The following is a 19363-nucleotide window of genomic DNA, read 5'->3' as shown; positions in this document are numbered from 1 at the left end:
AGTCGATATTTTTTTAATCAATATTAAATTTCCGATATATGTGTATATCGATATTTATAGGATCGATATTATGTGAGAGATCCATGTTTCTAGTTACATAAATGTGATCTAATATACATCCATTTCTCCCTCTTTTCATTCTTCCTCTAAAGGCTTGGATAACATTTAATAAATCTTTGTACCATGTATGTCCAGGTTATGTAAAATAATATATTGTTTCCTTACAGTGCTGATTCTTTTGCCACCTTTTGCTATCAAATATGATTCAAATAACTTGACTCACTCTTTCCAAAGCAAGTCAGATTCTCCCACTTCATTTAAAAATTATGCTGGTTGACTCATACTTGGAGACAGCCATACAGCGTATGAGGCTTGAAGTTACACTCATTATAAAAAATAGCAGAACTAACTTGTTTTCAAAATTACAATCATGGTTATTATAATATTATTGACATGAATAATTATATAACAATTTGTATTGTTGTCTTAGAAAATAATGGCTGTTTATATAAAAGCGATATATTATGTAACCTAGGAGATTTAGACACATTGTTGAAAGAGGTGTGTGTGTCACCGTTATGAACTCATAGAAGTAATCAGAAGGTGTGCATATCACAATGACACACAAGGGCGTCGATTCCGATCCGGTAAAATGCGCTCCGAATCGTCGTACGGAGCAATTTTCCCCGTACGAATCGTACCCGTACACGTCCCGGTACGTACGACGAAGTACGATCCGTACCAGGAGCCAAAGACCGTACGAGTCGTACAGGACTCCGTACGACTAAAATATCCGTATGAGTCTCACTCGGAACCCGCTGTACGTGACATCGCTACGGTTCGCGGCTGGTTTTTACGACCCAGCAAGTACGATTCGTGTCGGGTACGCAACGTACGACACTTTTTTTTACGGGAGCTGGAAACAGCCGTAAACGCATAGTTCGCGCTGAAACAAGTACAGAACGCCCCCCCCGGGACGCCGCGTACCCCCCATGATCGCCGGGGTACGCGCCGTACCCCTGCGATCATGTGGGGTACGCAGCATACACCCAGCGTACAAGGGGTACGCACTGTACCCCATGTACGGTGGGTGTACGGTGCACACCCCGTGTACGCTGGGTGTACGGCGCGTACCCCACATTCTGTCCATCAACTGTGTTTTTTGCAATTTTCACCCCGAGTGTGCTGGGTATACTCAGACGTGAGTCCCAGGCTCTCCACACCACTGGAGTCAAGCTATCCAGGCTGATGAAGGCTGATAGCCAGAAACCGGTCCTTGGATGCTTGATTCCAGTCTGGGAAAGACATGGCTTGGTAGTTTGGACTGGACTGTTCCCATGAGGCACAGGGTCAGAGCTGATTTGCATATAGCCAGTGTCTAACCCAGGGTGGTGTGGAGTGCAAACAAACGATGGATTTAGGCCCAGATCCTTGTACTGGGGTGAATGTATGACATTGTTCTACATTCTGTCCATCAACTGTGTTTTTTGCAATTTTCACCCCGAGTGTTCTGGCTATACTCAGACGTGAGTCCCAGGCTCTCCACACCACTGGAGTCAAGCTATCCAGGCTGATGAAGGCTGATAGCCAGAAACCGGTCCTTGGATGCTTGATTCCGGTCTGGGAAAGACATGGATTGGTAGTTCGGACTGGACTGTTCCCATGAGGCACAGGGTCAGAGCTGATTTGCACATAGCCAGTGTCTAACCCAGGGTGGTGTGGAGTGAAAAAAAACTATGGATTTAGGCCCAGATCCTTGTACTGGGGTGAATGTATGACATTGTTCTACATTCTGTCCATCAACTGTGTTTTTTGCAGTAATCGGGCATTGTAGCACAACCGAGGGGCATTCGGCCACCTGGTTGGGACCCCAATGATGAAGCATGATACCAACCAAGTTGGTGTTTGAAGGGTCTTTTAAACACACCTAATGGGTCCATGTGCTTACCACAATAGTGATTGTACCATACCGACATAGTGGGTTCGTCCACATTGTTTAGTCTATCATTACATTGGGGATACGGACGCACCCCGCATTTCCCGTGCTCTCTTATTGTTTTCCTATACTCTAATATATGCCAAACACATAAATGGAAGTAGTCAAATCAATTCTGTCCTCAGATTGACAAAGCCAGGAAACATGTTAATAAAACTGTTTCTGCATTCCTCTTAGAAAGCATTGCATGGGCTGTATTTATAACAATAATCTGCATTTTGACATGCATGGACTTTATGGAAATGATGGAGTGCACGTTACAGATGAAGGTAACAGGGTGTTTCTAAGTAACCTGAAACTCTGCATCCAGTCTAATGTGTAGCTCTCCTACACACATACAATCAAATTAAGGGCTCTTGTCAGAGCCAAATATAGCTTGTTATATTTAGATGTGAAATATGTTGTATGTATAATAATATATATTATAAATGTGTTCATATGTTTATAGTTAATAATGATTCTTTTATATTTTTAAATATGTTTGTTTTAAGTTTTCAACTTTTTTGAGGTGTTTGTTTAAATTTTCGTCAATGTAATATATTGTTTAATTGTAGTTGTTTTCTATAAGTTGCAGGTTTATTTGAAGCAATTGTTTTAAGTTAAAATACTTTTTGGGGGTGTATTTGCAGTGATAAGTATAGGGAGTCGATATTTTTTTAATCAATATTAAATTTCCGATATATGTGTATATCGATATTTATAGGATCGATATTATGTGAGAGATCCATGTTTCTAGTTACATAAATGTGATCTAATATACATCCATTTCTCCCTCTTTTCATTCTTCCTCTAAAGGCTTGGATAACATTTAATAAATCTTTGTACCATGTATGTCCAGGTTATGTAAAATAATATATTGTTTCCTTACAGTGCTGATTCTTTTGCCACCTTTTGCTATCAAATATGATTCAAATAACTTGACTCACTCTTTCCAAAGCAAGTCAGATTCTCCCACTTCATTTAAAAATTATGCTGGTTGACTCATACTTGGAGACAGCCATACAGCGTATGAGGCTTGAAGTTACACTCATTATAAAAAATAGCAGAACTAACTTGTTTTCAAAATTACAATCATGGTTATTATAATATTATTGACATGAATAATTATATAACAATTTGTATTGTTGTCTTAGAAAATAATGGCTGTTTATATAAAAGCGATATATTATGTAACCTAGGAGATTTAGACACATTGTTGAAAGAGGTGTGTGTGTCACCGTTATGAACTCATAGAAGTAATCAGAAGGTGTGCATATCACAATGACACACAAGGGCGTCGATTCCGATCCGGTAAAATGCGCTCCGAATCGTCGTACGGAGCAATTTTCCCCGTACGAATCGTACCCGTACACGTCCCGGTACGTACGACGAAGTACGATCCGTACCAGGAGCCAAAGACCGTACGAGTCGTACAGGACTCCGTACGACTAAAATATCCGTATGAGTCTCACTCGGAACCCGCTGTACGTGACATCGCTACGGTTCGCGGCTGGTTTTTACGACCCAGCAAGTACGATTCGTGTCGGGTACGCAACGTACGACACTTTTTTTTACGGGAGCTGGAAACAGCCGTAAACGCATAGTTCGCGCTGAAACAAGTACAGAACGCCCCCCCCGGGACGCCGCGTACCCCCCATGATCGCCGGGGTACGCGCCGTACCCCTGCGATCATGTGGGGTACGCAGCATACACCCAGCGTACAAGGGGTACGCACTGTACCCCATGTACGGTGGGTGTACGGTGCACACCCCGTGTACGCTGGGTGTACGGCGCGTACCCCACATGATCGCCGGGGTACGCGCCGTACCCCTGCGATCATGTGGGGTATGCAGCATACACCCAGCGTACAAGGGGTACGCACTGTACCCCATGTACGGTGGGTGTACGGTGCACACCCCGTGTACGCTGGGTGTACGGCGCGTACCCCACATGATCGCAGGGGTACGGCGCGTACCCCGGCGATCATGGGGGGTACGCGGCGTACGGTGTGTATGTGATTGTGCGCTTTTCCGTACGAATCGCCCTTACCTGACGCAGACCGTACGAATAGCGTCCTGATCACCCGGTCCGGATCATACTCGCCGGGTCGTACGGTGTGTTTACGAGTCGTACGGAAACGGCTACGAATACGAATCGTACGGGGGAATTTTTTTACCGGATCGGAATCGAGCCCATAGTATGTGAAAAAAAGGTGTGTGTGACACCGTAATGCTGAGGATGATTACTTGTGACACAATAGTATGGAGCAATATGTTTGTGTGTGTCATCGCTAAGTATTCTTATAGAACACGTCTGCCATAGTTGATGTTATTTAGTCTAAGGCAGGGGTGGAGATACTTATCATAGGACAGTCTCTTAAATTGAAATCTGATTCTTCCAAAAATGTGGGAAGAACCCAGAGGCCCTTAATTCAATCTACAAAGATGCTTTCAATGGTGTGTAGGGTGAGAATCTTTCTCTTCTCCCTTTTCACTTGAAAGACAAGCAGAGGAAGGGAGGACACAAATCACGCCAGGGCTACAGTGGAGACAATCGGTTGGCCATTTCAGTTGATAAATTCACACTAAGTATATAAGCTGTCTTCCTATTGATGGCAGCATATGAGATGAATAACCTAAACATACTAGGCGAAGTGAAATGTTGCCATGCATGCAGTGAAAGATTCCTGGTAAACGAATACAAGTAAGCAAAAAAATATGAGCATAATAGACTTCCGAGATGAACGTGTTAAAAGAAGTATGAGCGTCAGCATTGGTTTCAATGCTGCCTGTGTGTAGATACCGGTCTGCTCCAAAACAGGCAGCATTCGGCTAGGGTCAATCCAAAGAGATTACCTAATCAAAGAGGAAAATATTTCAAGGAATTAATAAAAGTTGCTCTTTGCATTTAACAGTATTGGAACTATATACCAACCTGTGTCTCAATAGATTGTGCACCAAAAGGCTTGATTGACGACGCCCTATGGTTATTATTGAATAATACCTCCACGGATCATCCTTGAATATATATTTTTGATCCTGTTTGCTGTTTATGATCATAATTGAAAATCTATTTTTTTCCTGAAGAAGGTGATGTTAATGTGATGGTTTCATCCAAATGCTGCGTTGACGGGAAACAACTGTTACATCACAACTTTTACAACGCACTTCTATTACAACGCAACTTTTACAACGCTGGATCCATTACATCGCATGCCTTTACAACGCATGACATTACATAGCAGATGCTATTACAACGCATGCCATTACAACGTAAGTATAGGTAAGTATATCATTTTTTTTATTTTATATTATTTAATTAATTTAATTAATATTAATTAAAAATAAATATATTAATTTATGTTTTTTTTATTTTAAATTAAATATATTAATTTAAGTAATTTTAAAAATAAGTATGAGTATAGGAGTATATGTTTTGGGGTACTGAGGTATATGTTTTGGGGTGTTTGGGTATTTTTAGGTTTCAGGGCTCGGTTTGGGTTTTGGGGTACAGGGGTATTTTTAGGTTTCAGAGTTGGGTTTTGGGTTTTGGGGTACAGGGGTATTTTTAGGTTTCAGGGCTGGGTTTGGGTTTTGGGGTACAGGGGTATTTTTAGGTTTCAGGGTTGGGTTTTGGGTTTTGGGGTACAGGGGTATTTTGGGGTTTTAGGGCTGGGATTGGGTTTTGGGGTACATGGTTTTTTATGTTTTAGGGCTGGGTTTGGGTTTTAGGGTACAGGGGTATTTTTAGGTTTTAGGGCTGGGTTTGGGTTTTGGGGTACAGGGGTATTTTTAGGTTTTAGGGCTGGGTTTGGGTTTTGGGGTACAGGGGTATTTTTAGGTTTTAGGGCTGGGTTTGGGTTTTGGGGTACAGGGGTATTTTTAGGTTTCAGGACTGGGTTTGGGTTTTGGGGCACAGGGGTATTTTTAGGTTTCAGGGTTGGGTTTGGGTTTTGGGGTACAGGGGTATTTTTAGGTTTTAGGGCTGGGTTTGGGTTTTGGGGTACAGGGGTATTTTTAGGTTTCAGGGCTGGGTTTGGGTTTTGGGGTACAGGGGTATTTTTAGGGTTCAGTTTGTTTTTAAAAAACGACTTTAAATAAATTAAATTAATTAAATTAATTAGATTAAATTAAATTAATTAAATTATATTATTTACAATTTTTGAATTAATTAAATTAAAATAATTAAATTAAATTCATTTTTAAAAAGTAATTTCAATATTAAAATTAATTAAATAAATTAATTTAATTAAGTTAAATTAATTAAATTATATTAATTACATTTTTTAATTTAATTAAATTAAATTAATTAAATTTAATTAATTAAATTAAATGATTTACAATTTTAAAATTAATTAAAATAAATTACTTAAATTAAATTAATTATATTAAATTAATTACAATTTTTAATTTAATTAAATTAAATTAATAGAATTAAATTTATTAAATTAAATTAATTACATTTTTTAAATTATTTAATTTAAATTAATTACATTAAATAATTAAATTAACTTTATTACATTTTTTAATAAAAGATATACTTACCTATACTTACGTTGTAATGGCATGCGCTGTAATAGCATCTGCTATGTAATGGCATGCGTTGTAAAGGCTTGCATTGTAATGGATCCTGCGATGTAAAAAACGTGTTGTAATGGAATGCGTTGTAAAATTATGCGTTGTAACGCCATACATCCGCGTTGACAGATACACTCAACCGAGCATATTATGCCCAAAGGAACATCATTGTTATTGATTTTCTGTTTTTTTTATGATCATAAGAATTTTATGAATTTATCAACTGTGTTTTATGTTTGGGGATGCTTCTTGATGTATAAAGTGGATAAGTGCAAATGTGTGTACCAAGTGTTTTTATTATTTGCAAAATGGTATAACAAATAATTTTTAAAGACTCTATGTCTTAATTTAATGACTGATCTACATAGATTTGCTTTTTCTTTTCTTGTTGACTCAAGGACTTCTTTAGTTTTTAGGTGGATAATAAGTATGCTGCTATATGTTTAATATAAGTTTAATTTTAATGATTTGTTTTGATAAAGGTTTGTAGACCTTGATCGTTCATTGAGTTCTCCTTCTAATTATTCAAATGGTACAAATTAAGTGACTTTGAAAAGGGATTTTTTTAGGGTCGAAGAGAACTCCACTCTCAGTGTCAGTCAATCCCATAAATGGTTGCAATGCTGCCACCTTTTTTAAACCACCACCACCATTCAATGTTGCCAAAAAGCTGAATATTGGCAATAGATGGACTACTTGGAAAGAGGCATTTGAGGATTTAATTGTTGCGCTAGAAGAAAAAGATAACAAGAAGCTTTTCAAGTACCTTAAGAATCTTGCTGGCGCAGCTGTAAACAAAGTCATTAAGAAAATGCTTCAAGCCGATGAAATTGCATATCGTCAAAACAAATAAGCCTTGAATTTCAAGTTCCATCCAATGCCAAATATAGATTACGAAGGGTACATTTTCAGTCAAGAATGACAAAATTAGTGAAGCTATCGGCTAATTTGTTGAGAGACTGGATACACTCATCAAACACTGTAAGTTCAATGAATTTAATGATGAGGAAGATATATGTCTCCGAGTTATTGAAGGAAGCCCGTCAGATTCTTTCAGATGACAAATGCTGAGAGAATCTCTAAGAGCCCGATTCCAATGCGGTTTGGAAATCTTCCTGACCGTATGGGTTTGGGAAGGGTTTATGACTGACTTGATTCGGGAAAGTCCGACCGACCGAGTACTGTGCATCCGGATGCTCCAGATACGATTCGGTCGGACTCCTATTGACTTCAATAGGAGCCTTTATTCTGACCAAATGCATAGACTCCCATTGAAGAAAGGATTTGCTGTGGAAAATCGGGCACCCTGTGGCGGGCACCCCCTGGTGCCTGCCACAATGTACATGGCTGGTAAGGGGGGAACCTTAGGTACCCCCAAAGGCCCGATTGGGATGGCTCCCAGTAAAGGGGGCCCGCTATGGGCCCCCACAGTCTGATTCCGACTGCTGATTCGAGTCGGACGTACGGTTTGGAAAGGCTGTCCGAATCCAGCATCGTACTCGGTCGTTCGGAAACACGGCCCTTAGAGAGCTATGATTATGCTCCGTACGGCTCGGTCATTCTAATTGCCGCCAGGTTCGCCTAATGCCTAACTCACATCATATTCGGTCGGTCAGAAAACTTTCTGAGTAGGTCGGAAAAGCACGCTCCCGATCTGATTCGGATGGAGCAAATCCGTTAGGAGGCCTTCCTAACTGCATCGAAATTGGGCCCTTAGTCTGTATCGAGTTCTCATGTCTGCCGGAGCGGAAAAGTGTGCTAATCAACAAGCTTCTGATGCGGTGGCCAGAGGTGCCCAGAGTGAGTCAGTCCTGAACATGAAAAGTAAGCAAAAGCACAAGGCAGAAGGACATAGAATGATGTCTCCATGGAAAAAGAAGTTGTGCTTCAGCTGTGGATTTTTGTTTCCAACACAAAGGTAAATGTCCTGCGATTGGACAAATTTGCAAAGGCTGTGGGAAGGAGAACCATTTTGTAACAGTTTGCAAGTCAAAGGAAAAAGTATATACATCACACCGCAAGTACAAAATGGCTTCCCAAACATTCCAGAAGCGAGGCTCGATGCTCAGCCACGAGGCCAAGTGCAAACACAAGGTGTGACAAATAGACATCAAATGAAGGCGATCGTTATCTAAATCTTCATCAAAAAGTTCTGAGTATCAATATCAAGTGAAAGTGAAGAAGATGGTCGTGCAATGTCGATGTTTGTCTCAGAAAAGTGTGCACGTGTTGGACTGGCCGCATGTGAAGAAAAATACAGGTCAAAGAAAAGTCGACATGAAAAAGCACCAAAGTCATTCAAACATTGTCCGAAGATTACACTAACAATAAACGGTTGGTCAATACCTTTTATTATCGCTAGTTGGGTGGCGATGAGGGTGCCTGAAGAAAAATACAATGAACTATCTCAATTACCCTGACTTACACCATTTGAAACTAAAATGTATAAATGAGCTGCTTCCATGTCATTAAGAAGTCAAGGTTCAATTTTAGTGATGATGAAACACAAGAAAACAAAAGTAGAAGCACACACCTATGTAATTCAAGGTTCAGCATCAAGTGCCTGTTTGTTCAGCTTCCTCACAGTTGCTGATACGGGACTGATATCAGTGAACTCTAACATGAATGGTCATCACAAAATAGTAAGTCAGTTCCCTTTGATGTTTAGGAAAATGCAAGACGATGAAAGTACAATTACACATAGATGAGGATGTCCATCCTTTTGATCAAAGACACAGATGAATTTCATTTCATTTACAGGAAGCTGTTGAAAAAGAACTTGAATCATTCCTCTAACATGATATCATTGAGTGCTCCACTGGTCCAATGCAATGGGTTTCTCCCCTAGTAGTAGTACCGAAAAAGGACAGTGAAAGAGCTGTGTGCATCTGTGTGGATTGTATCAAGTGAACAAGGCAGTTAAAAGAGAACAGTATCCAGGCCCGCACATTGCTGACATGATAACACAATTGAATTGGGTGTAGGTCTTCTCTCGCCTTGATTTGAATAAAGGATATTGTTGCAATCACGAGGAGTCAGGTAGATGGTAGTTCGAAGTTCATTAAAAGGAGACAGCTTGAACAACCACCATGAACAGGTACACAAGCTTAACTGAACATTACACTCATAAGAATGTCTAGGTAAGAAGGAACCATAACAATTCCAATTAGAACATAGAAGATGGAATACTACACACCTTCCCCCCTAAAAAAAAACCAAAAAAACCAACAAAGAAAAACTCAATGAAAATAATCACGCAACTTAACAGGAGTATGTTTAGCTCGTACACTTTTTCTTTGGACAGAATCATTAGAAACCTCAGGCAACAGTATGGGAACATTATCATCAAGAGAATTTCATCATGCGTAGCACTAGGTTGATCAAGAGAAATTTCATCATGCATAGAACTAGATTGATCACTATCCAAATTACAATTGGGAGTAGAATTGTCCAAATTTTGACTTTCACATCCAAACGTGTCAAGCAACGGAGAATAAGATGCATCATTTTGTTCAACAGAAACATTGAGCTTGAAAGTGGAATGATCATTGGTAGAAGGCAAAGCAGAATTCAACTTAGTGTCTAAGTACAAACTGGGATTTAAACCTTTACATAAAAAAATTCTTCTAAAGTTGCATATCTTGCCATCCTCAACTCTCACAGCTTTGGAAAATACTTCAGTAACTTTGCAAGGGTCTGACCATTTGTTCCACTTGTTATCGAAAGCCCTACCAAACTTGACACGTACAAAGTCACCCACCTTGATCTTCTGAGAAGAACCTTTAGAAGACAAAAAACTGTTTTTCATCTTCTCTTGATATCTTAGAACTCTGTCCTTAACCTTGTCAGGATCTACTGAAGATTCGCAAGAAAACGTAACCTTTAACCACCAGGGAAGAAGTTTGGATCCAGGTTTTCTACCTCTAAGCAACTCAAACGGAGAAAACCCTGTAACAGAGTTGGGAGAAGTGCGATAAGACAGTAAGGTGGAACGCAAAGCCTTCTTCCAGTCCAAGTTACTCTTAATGGCTAGCTGAATGGACTCTTTGATGACTCTGTTGAAACGTTCCGTTTGACCATTGGCCTGGGGATTGTAATTGGATACTCTTTTGTGCACAATACCACACCTCTGGAGAAAAGACAAGAACTCTTTGCTAATGAATTGTGGGCCATTGTCAGACACAATTTCAGCAGGAATGCCTTCCCTACAGAAAACTTCATCTAAAAACTGAACGATTTGGGTAGACCCAATCTTGTCAACAATCTTCAATTCTGGCCATTTGGAAAAATAGTCGATAAGAACCAAACCAAACCCATTTTGGTGAGAAGAAAGATTAAGAGGTCCAATTATGTCAATGCCCAACTTTTTCCAGGGACAAGAAACGAATTCAATGGGAGAAATATCCACAGCCAAAGGTTTGACAGTTTAGTCACTTTTAACACAAGGAGAGCATGAACTAACCCATTTGTCGACCATTTTATCTATGCCAGGCCACCAGTAAAATTCATGAATACGTCTCTTAGTACTAGACATACCCATATGTCCCTCGTGAGCCATAGAAATAATTCTTTCTCTCAAAGAAATAGGAGGGATGATCTTATCACATCGGATAATGAAACCTTGGTCAAACATGAGTTCATCTTTCACCTTAAAAAAAGAAAGAATGTCGCCAGACAAATTCCGTTCTTGAGGCCAACCATACTGTAGGTACCTAGTTAACAAAGGCAAACTGGGATCATTCGCCATCGCTTCTCTCCACTCAGGTTCAGAAATACCGCTAGAAGAACTTGAAATATCGCAATCATTAACATCGTCAATGTTAAAAACAACATCAGAGTCACAGTTCAAATTGCCAGAAGAAACAGAATTGACTAAAGGCAACCTGGACATGCAGTCAGCATGCACATTTAAACGACCAGGAACATACTCAACAACACATTGGAATTCCTGTAATTTTGCAGCTAGACGTGCTAGACGTGCAGTTAACGTTCTACCACCACCAGCTGCCAGCATGTTAATTAAAGGTTTATGGTCAGTTCTTAAACGGAATCGAGTTCCCCAGAGAAATTGCCTAAAATGTTCAGAGGCCCAAGTGCATGCTAATAACTCTTTTTCTATAGTAGAGTAATTGTACTCAGCACCCCGCAAAGTTCTAGATGCATAGGAAACTACATACTCTTCATCTTTGTCTTTCTGCATTAAAACAGAACCCAAACAAACGATGCTTGCATCCACGCACACTATACACTCTTTCCCAAGGTCAAACGGCCTTAAAAAGGGAGCATTGGTAATTTCCTGCTTCAGCAAATCAAACGCATGTTGCTGATCATTGTTCCATGAAAATTTTACGTCTTTTTTTAATAACAACCTAAGGGCATGTACTTTTGAAGCATAGTCTTGAACAAACTTACTATAAAATTCAGTAAGACCCAAAAAAGAAACTAGCTGATCCTTTTTCAAAGGCGCAGGAGCTTTAGATATACTTTCAATATGGTTGAGTTTAGGTTTGATACCCATAGCAGAAATTCCGTGACCAAGGTATTCAACTTTACTTTGCCTTAATTTACATTTGGATAACTTTAATGTCAACCCATATTGTTGAACACTTTTCAAAACCTTTACAAGATTCCTGTCATGTTCCTCGAAATTTTTCCCATGTATTAAAATGTCATCCTGAAAGGCAATTGTTCCCTCACAACCTTCTAGCACTGTCTTCATAAGACGTTGGAATACAGATGCCGCACTAGCTAGACCAAAAGGCATGCAACAATATTGGAACATGCCCTCAGGTGTAATAAAAGTGGTAAAAAATTTCGAATCTTCATGCAAAATTACCTGATGGTAAGCGCTGGTTAAGTCTAGTGTGGAAAAAACACAGGCACCGGAAAGGGTAGAAATAAGATCATGTATGTGAGGTAGAGGATGTCTATCAATCCAGATCTCTTTGCTTAGACTGCGGAGATCTACACATAGACGAAGTTCGCCATTGCTCTTAAGGGACAAAACTACTGGCGAAACCCATGGGGATGACTCAACTGGTTCAATTATTTTCTTAGAAACAAGATCTGACAAAATTACCTTCAGTTTGTCACGATATGCCAAGGGTACATTTCTGACTCTATGTCGGACAGGAACGGCTGACTCTTTAAGTATAATACGGTGTTTGAAATTGGCAAAAACTCCCAGATTATCATTAAAAAAGAAAGGGAAATCCTTTTTTAATTGGAGAATAAAATCACTTTCAGGTGGAACCACATATACAGGAGGAGAAGTATTAGGGTCAAGTTTGATTCCTAAATCATATTGATGAGGCCAACACAAAATAGACGCACCTTTGGCGGAGACATATACCTTCCCTCTAGTAGTCCTATCTTTAAATTTAATGTCAGCCCACATGTAACCCTCAAGATCTATTTTCTTACCGGTGTACCCCCCAGGATGTATATCAGGTGGTAAAAGTTTTGTTGAGCTCCAAAATTTATCAAAAACGTTTTTGCCAATTATAGTGTACCAGGCACAAGAATCAATAAGCATCGATATTTCTTCGCCATTAATAGAAATCATATCACTGGGAAAACCTTTGCATTCGGTATCACCAACACATAACATGGTGTTAATTTCAGACGGTTGTTCGAGATCATCACATTCTTCATAAGACAAATAATTAAATTTTTGTGAAGACTTACACATTTTGCTAAAGTGACCTGACTTTTTACATTTAATGCAAATCTTGTTCCAAGCTGGACAACCTCTATAATTACCTACATGATCATTAGCCCCACACCTATAGCATATTATTTGAGATTTTTTAGGAAAAGATTTATTATCTCTACCAAAATTATCTTTTCTAATAGGAAAAAATGCAGGTTTCCTATAGTTGGAAGGATTCCTTACTAGAGAAACTTCAGGAATTATTACTTTACTCTTTACTTCATGACCTCTTATTTCATTTACGAACAATTCAGATTGCTCAATACCCTTAGCGATATTTAGTACAGCACTGAGGGAAGATTCAGTGTCCATCCACAAGCGTTCTTGGATCTTTTTGCTCTTGGTACGCATCATAATTTGATCCCTTAAAACTTGATCAAAATTTATGGTTTCAAAAGAACAAGAGCCAGCCAAAGTGCGTAAAGCAGCTACATAAGTCTCAATGGATTCATCTTCTTTTTGTACTCTAGAATAGATCTTAAATCTTTCCATAACAGTGTTGATTTTTCTTCCAAACCTGGTACTTAGTTGCTTAATAACAACTTCAAAAATATTTAAATCACCAGTACTTACATTTTCAATGGGAGGTAAACTTTCTAATTCTTTGAGTCCAGCACCACCTAAACAGTTTTTTAACAAAGCAAGTTTCCTTTTAGGAGAACAACCATCTTCCTCCACTACATCTACATATGCTAGGAAAGTTGGATACCAAAGATCCCATTCCACTTTTGGATCACCAGCTGAAGGTAAAAAATGTGCTGGAGAAATAATGTTATTAGACATTTTTTTAAACAAAATACAAATAAAGAAAGAAGAAAAATAACAAAAGTAGTCACCGTTGTCCAGTTGGTTTCATCGTCCAAACTTGATAGATGTGGAAATGTAGAACGTTTCTTTATTATTATTTCCTTAAACAGGGAGAAATGTTAATGTTTACACAAGGAAGTTAATAATATTCGAAATATAGTATAAGAGGAGCAATTAATGTTAAGATAAAACGAATAGGGTAAAACACGGCTTCAAACGGACTTCCGAGTTGTTGCTCGTTGCTATGGAGACAAAATGGCTGCTGGAATGCAACGTTATGCGTGATGACAAGTGCGCGATGACAGGCTGCGCTGCGCTGGGAAGTGCTGAACACGAAGAGTCCATGCGCGCAATGAAGAACCTTCAACAGCGTGAGGCGGCCCCACGAGCTGTAAGGTACAGTAAATTTCAAAAGATGCTTCTCAATATCGATGCCACACGAAGAAAAGTAAAAAGAAAAATGAATATGTTTGAAAAGCATGATTTTAAGCGGAGTTTCGCACAGGGAGCGATGAACGCCGGAATGACACAGTTGTCAAACAAATAGAAAGAGAAATTCCAAAGCGTTACAAATAGTTAATAAAGCAGCCGCGGGTGCAATCAAAGCACATGAGGTGATAGGAACGGCCACTGGTGCAATCATTTAACACACAAAATAAAGTGAAAAGTACCTTCAGTTGATCCTTAATAGGAAAGGTGAACGCTGTCTCCAAACTTCGTTTTCCATAAAAAAAAAATATTTTGAAGAGAAAGTGGGTCCTTTTCTTGCTTCACGCTTTAGTATCCTGATCGTCGCCAAATTATGTTGCAATCACGAGGAGTCAGGTAGATGGTAGTTCGAAGTTCATTAAAAGGAGACAGCTTGAACAACCACCATGAACAGGTACACAAGCTTAACTGAACATTACACTCATAAGAATGTCTAGGTAAGAAGGAACCATAACAATTCCAATTAGAACATAGAAGATGGAATACTACAGATATCATGAGCTGGAACTCAAGGAGAATTGCAGGTACATTACAAACTTTTTTACACTTATTGGCCTGTTCCAATTCAAAAGACAGAGTATTGGTGTGTCATCAGCTGCAAAGCTTTTTCAAGATGTCATTCGACGTATCACACAGCCTGTCATGAATGCTTTCAATAATAGTTATTGTAATGTTATGTTCAGCACCCCGTCCATCATTCCCTTTGGTTTTGCTTTGTTCGCCTTAAGTTGGAAGGGTATGCCCAGACGTCGGTCCCTTGCTCACTTTGCCACTGGATTCAAACTAGCCTGGCTGATGACGGCTGATTAGCCAAAAACTGGTCCCCGGATGCTTGTTTCCGGTCCAGGGAAGACATGGCTTGGCAGTTCGGGCTGGACTGTTCCCATGAGGCACAAAGTCAGACAGTTTGCATATGACTATGTCAGAACTGGGTTGGTGGAGTGAGTAAAGAATGATGATGGATTAAACCCAGATGAGTTGACTGGGAGTGAGTGCTTGCATTGTTCAACACTGCATCCATCATTCCCTTTGGTTTTGCTTTGTTCGCCCTAAGTTGGCAGGGTATGCCCAGACGTCGGTCCCTTGCTCACATTGCCACTGGATTCAAGCTCGCCTGGCTGATGAGGGCTGATTCACCAGAAACCGGTCCCAGGATGCTTGTTTCCGGTCCAGGGAAGACATGGCTTAGCAGTTTGGGCTGGACTGTTCCCAAGAGGCACAGGGTCAGACTGATTTGCATATGGCTATGTCTGCACTGGGGTGGCGGAGTGAGCTAAAGAATGATGATTAATTAAACCCAGATCAGTTGACTGGGGGTGAGTGCTTGTATTGTTCAACACTCCGTCCATCATTCCCTTTGGTTTTGCTTTGTTCGCCCTAAGTTGGCACGGTATATCCAGACGTGGGTCCCTTGCTCACTTTGCCACTGGATTCAAGCTAGCCTGGCTGATGACGGATGATTAGCCAGAAACCGGTCCCAGGATGCTTGTTTCCGGTCCAGGGAAGACATGGCTTGGCAGTTCGGGCTGGACGGTTCCCATGAGGCACAGGGTCAGACTGATTTGCATATGGCTATGTCTCAACTGGGGTGGCGGAGTGAGCTAAAGAATGATGATGGATTAAACCCAGATCCGTTGACTGGGGGTGAGTGCTTGCATTGTTCAACACTCCGTCCATCATTCCCTTTGGTTTGGCTTTGTTCGCCCTAATTTGGCGGGGTATGCCCAGATGTGGGACCTTGCTCACTTTGCCACTGGATTCAAGCTATCCTGGCTGATGACGGCTGATTAGCCAGAAACCGGTCCCAGGATGCTTGTTTCCAGTCCAGGGAAAACATGGCTTGGCAGTTCCGGCTGGACTGTTCCCACAGGGTAAGACTGATTTGCATATGGCTATGTCTGAACTGGAGTGGCGAAGTGGGCTAAAGAATGATGATGGATTAAACCCAGATCAGTTGACTGGGGGTGAGTGCTTGGATTGTTCAACACTCCGTCCATCATTCCCTTTGGTTTTGCTTTGTTCGCCCTAAGTTGGCACGGTATGCCCAGACGTGGGTCCCTTGCTCACTTTGCCACTGGATTCAAGCTAGCCTGGCTGATGATGGCTGATGAGCCAGAAACCGGTCCGAGGATGCTTGTTTGCAGTCCAGGGAAGACATGGCTTGGCAGTTCGGGCTGGACTGTTCCCATGAGGCACAGGGTCAGACTGGATTGCATAGGGCTATGTCTGAACTGGGGTGGCGGAGTGAGCTAAAGAATGATGATGGATTAAACCCAGATCAGTTGACTGGGTGTGAGTGCTTGCATTGTTCAACACTCCGTCCATCATTCCCTTTGGTTTTGCTTTGTTCGCCCTAAGTTGGCAGGGTATGCCAAGATGTGGGTCCCTTGCTCTCTTTGCCACTGGATTCAATCTAGCCTGGCTGATGACGGATGATTAGCCAGAAACCGGTCCCAGGATGCTTGTTTCCGGTCCAGGGAAGACATGGCTTGGCAGTTCGGGCTGGACGGTTCCCATGAGGCACAGGGTCAGACTGATTTGCATATGGCTTTGTCTGAACTGGGGTGGCGGAGTGAGCTAATGAATGATGATGTATTAAACCCAGATCAGTTGACTGGGGGTGAGTGCTTGCATTGTTCAACACTCCGTCCATCATTCCCTTTAATTTTGCTTTGTTCGCCCTAAGTTGGCAGGGTATGTCCAGACGTGGGTCCCTTGCTCACTTTGCACCTGGATTCAAGCTAGCCTGGCTGATAACAGCTGATTAGCCAGAAACCGGTCTCAGGATCCTTGTTTGCAGTCCAGGGAAGACATGGCTTGGCAGTTCGGGCTGGACTGTTCTCATGAGGCACAGGGTCAGACTGATTTGCATAGGGCTATGTCTGAACTGGGGTGGCAGAGTGAGCTAAAGAATGATGATGGATTAAACCCAGATCAGTTGACTGGGGGTGAGTGCTTGCATTGTTCAACACTCCGTCCATCATTCCCTTTGGTTTTTCTTTGTTCGCCCTAAGTTGGCAGGGTATGCCCAGATGTGGGTCCCTTGCTCACTTTGCCACTGGATTCAAGCTAGCCTGGCTGATGATGGCTGATTAGCCAGAAACCGGTCCCAGGATGCTTGTTTCCAGTCCAGGGAAGACATGGATTGGTAGTTCGGGCTGGACTGTTCCCACAGGGTCAGACTGATTAGCATATGGCTATGTCTGAACTGGAGTGGCGAAGTGAGCTAAAGAATGATGATGGATTAAACCCAAATCAGTTGACTGGGGGTGTGTGCTTGCATTGTTCAACACTCCGTCCATCATTCCCTTTAATTTTGCTATGTTCGCTCTAAGTTGGCAGTGTATGCCCAGACGTGGGTCCCTTGCTCACTTTGCCACTGGATTCAAGCTAGCCTGGCCGATGATGGCTGATTAGCCAGAAACCGGTCCCAGGATGCTTGTTTCCGGTCCAAGGGAAGACATGGCTTGTCAGTTCGGGCTGGACTGTGCATGGGCGAATTTTGCGATCCGCAAAATCTGCGAACTCTCGCGAATTTGCGGATTTATTTCTTTTTTTGTGTTCGCAATGGTTTCTGCCAGTTCGCAAGGGTTTTGTACCAGTTCCCAATTGCAAACTTACTTGTCGGCTTGCAACAGGCGCGACTGTGTTGTTTCTACGTCTGGTTGATCATCACAGGTACACAGCACCCTCTGTGTCACCACTGCCATCCTCTGGTTCACCCATGCCACCCTCTGGTACATCACTGCCACCCTCTGGTTCATCACTGTAGATTATGGGGGGGGGGGGGAAGCAAGCACACCTGCCCTGCTTCAACTGACATAAATTAATTTGGGGTTGATTAATGTGTCACTGAATTTAAACTTCCAGTCTGGCACCAGCTTCCTTATCTGTAATTTTCTTTCTGTTGCAGCGCAATTTTTTTTCACAGGACCTTTGTGGCCTACTTGTAGCTATTCTATGAGCCTGCTGTGAGGGTCAGAGCAGGGTCATAGAATAGTTGCAAGTAGGCAACTGAACTCTGGAGAGGCCCCTCAGGAAGCACTACAGGGAATGGTTATTAATGATGAGTTTGAACTTTTGCACCTGCTGAGTGCTTTCAGTTTTGCAAAACTCGTTTTTCTGCAATTTCGCGGGATTCGCGGGGCGCCAATTTGCGCAAGATCGAATTCGGAAGCCGCAAATTCATGCGAATATGCGATTCGTTTTTTTGCGGCGTGTTAGTTCGCAAGGTTTTGTGCATTTTAGCGAGCCTCTTGTAGCGCAACGGCGCGAAGTTACCCTCACGGTCGTTCACTGGCGCGGCCATCTTGTTTGCATGACGTATTTCCGTTTCCGGGCGCGATGTGTAATCTCGCAAAGTGTGCGGCTCGCTAGTACAAGTTTGCGTGTGATCGTGAGTGAAATCTCGCGCGAACTTACCCACGCAGTCGTGAACGGGCGCGGCCATCTTGTTTCTCATTCATTGCTATGGTTCTGGGCATGCTTTCTGTATCCTCTCTGAATCTCTGCCATCCTTTGCTTGTTTGAAGTTTTTTTGATCTATTTTACTTATTATCTATCCCTCTATTTTTCTAGCTCTATATTTTTGCGTTTTCTGCTACTTTTGGTTAATTTTAAACTCTTTTCTTTTCTTCTTCCCTATTCTATTTCTTCTTTATTATTTTCCTTCCTTTCTGCCCAGACCATGGTAAAGGGAGCCGGAAAGCATCCTGAGAAGGGGAAGGGTCCCACACCCGTGCCCGGCTTCCATGCGGGCGTTTGAGGGGGGAGCAGGTCACAGCCCAGGAGATCTTTAGTGCG

Source organism: Lissotriton vulgaris, chromosome 3_1, assembly GCF_964263255.1.
Source record: "Lissotriton vulgaris chromosome 3_1, aLisVul1.2, whole genome shotgun sequence".
Classification (NCBI taxonomy): Eukaryota; Metazoa; Chordata; class Amphibia; order Caudata; family Salamandridae; genus Lissotriton; species Lissotriton vulgaris.
Note: the sequence above shows the minus strand (reverse complement) of the source record.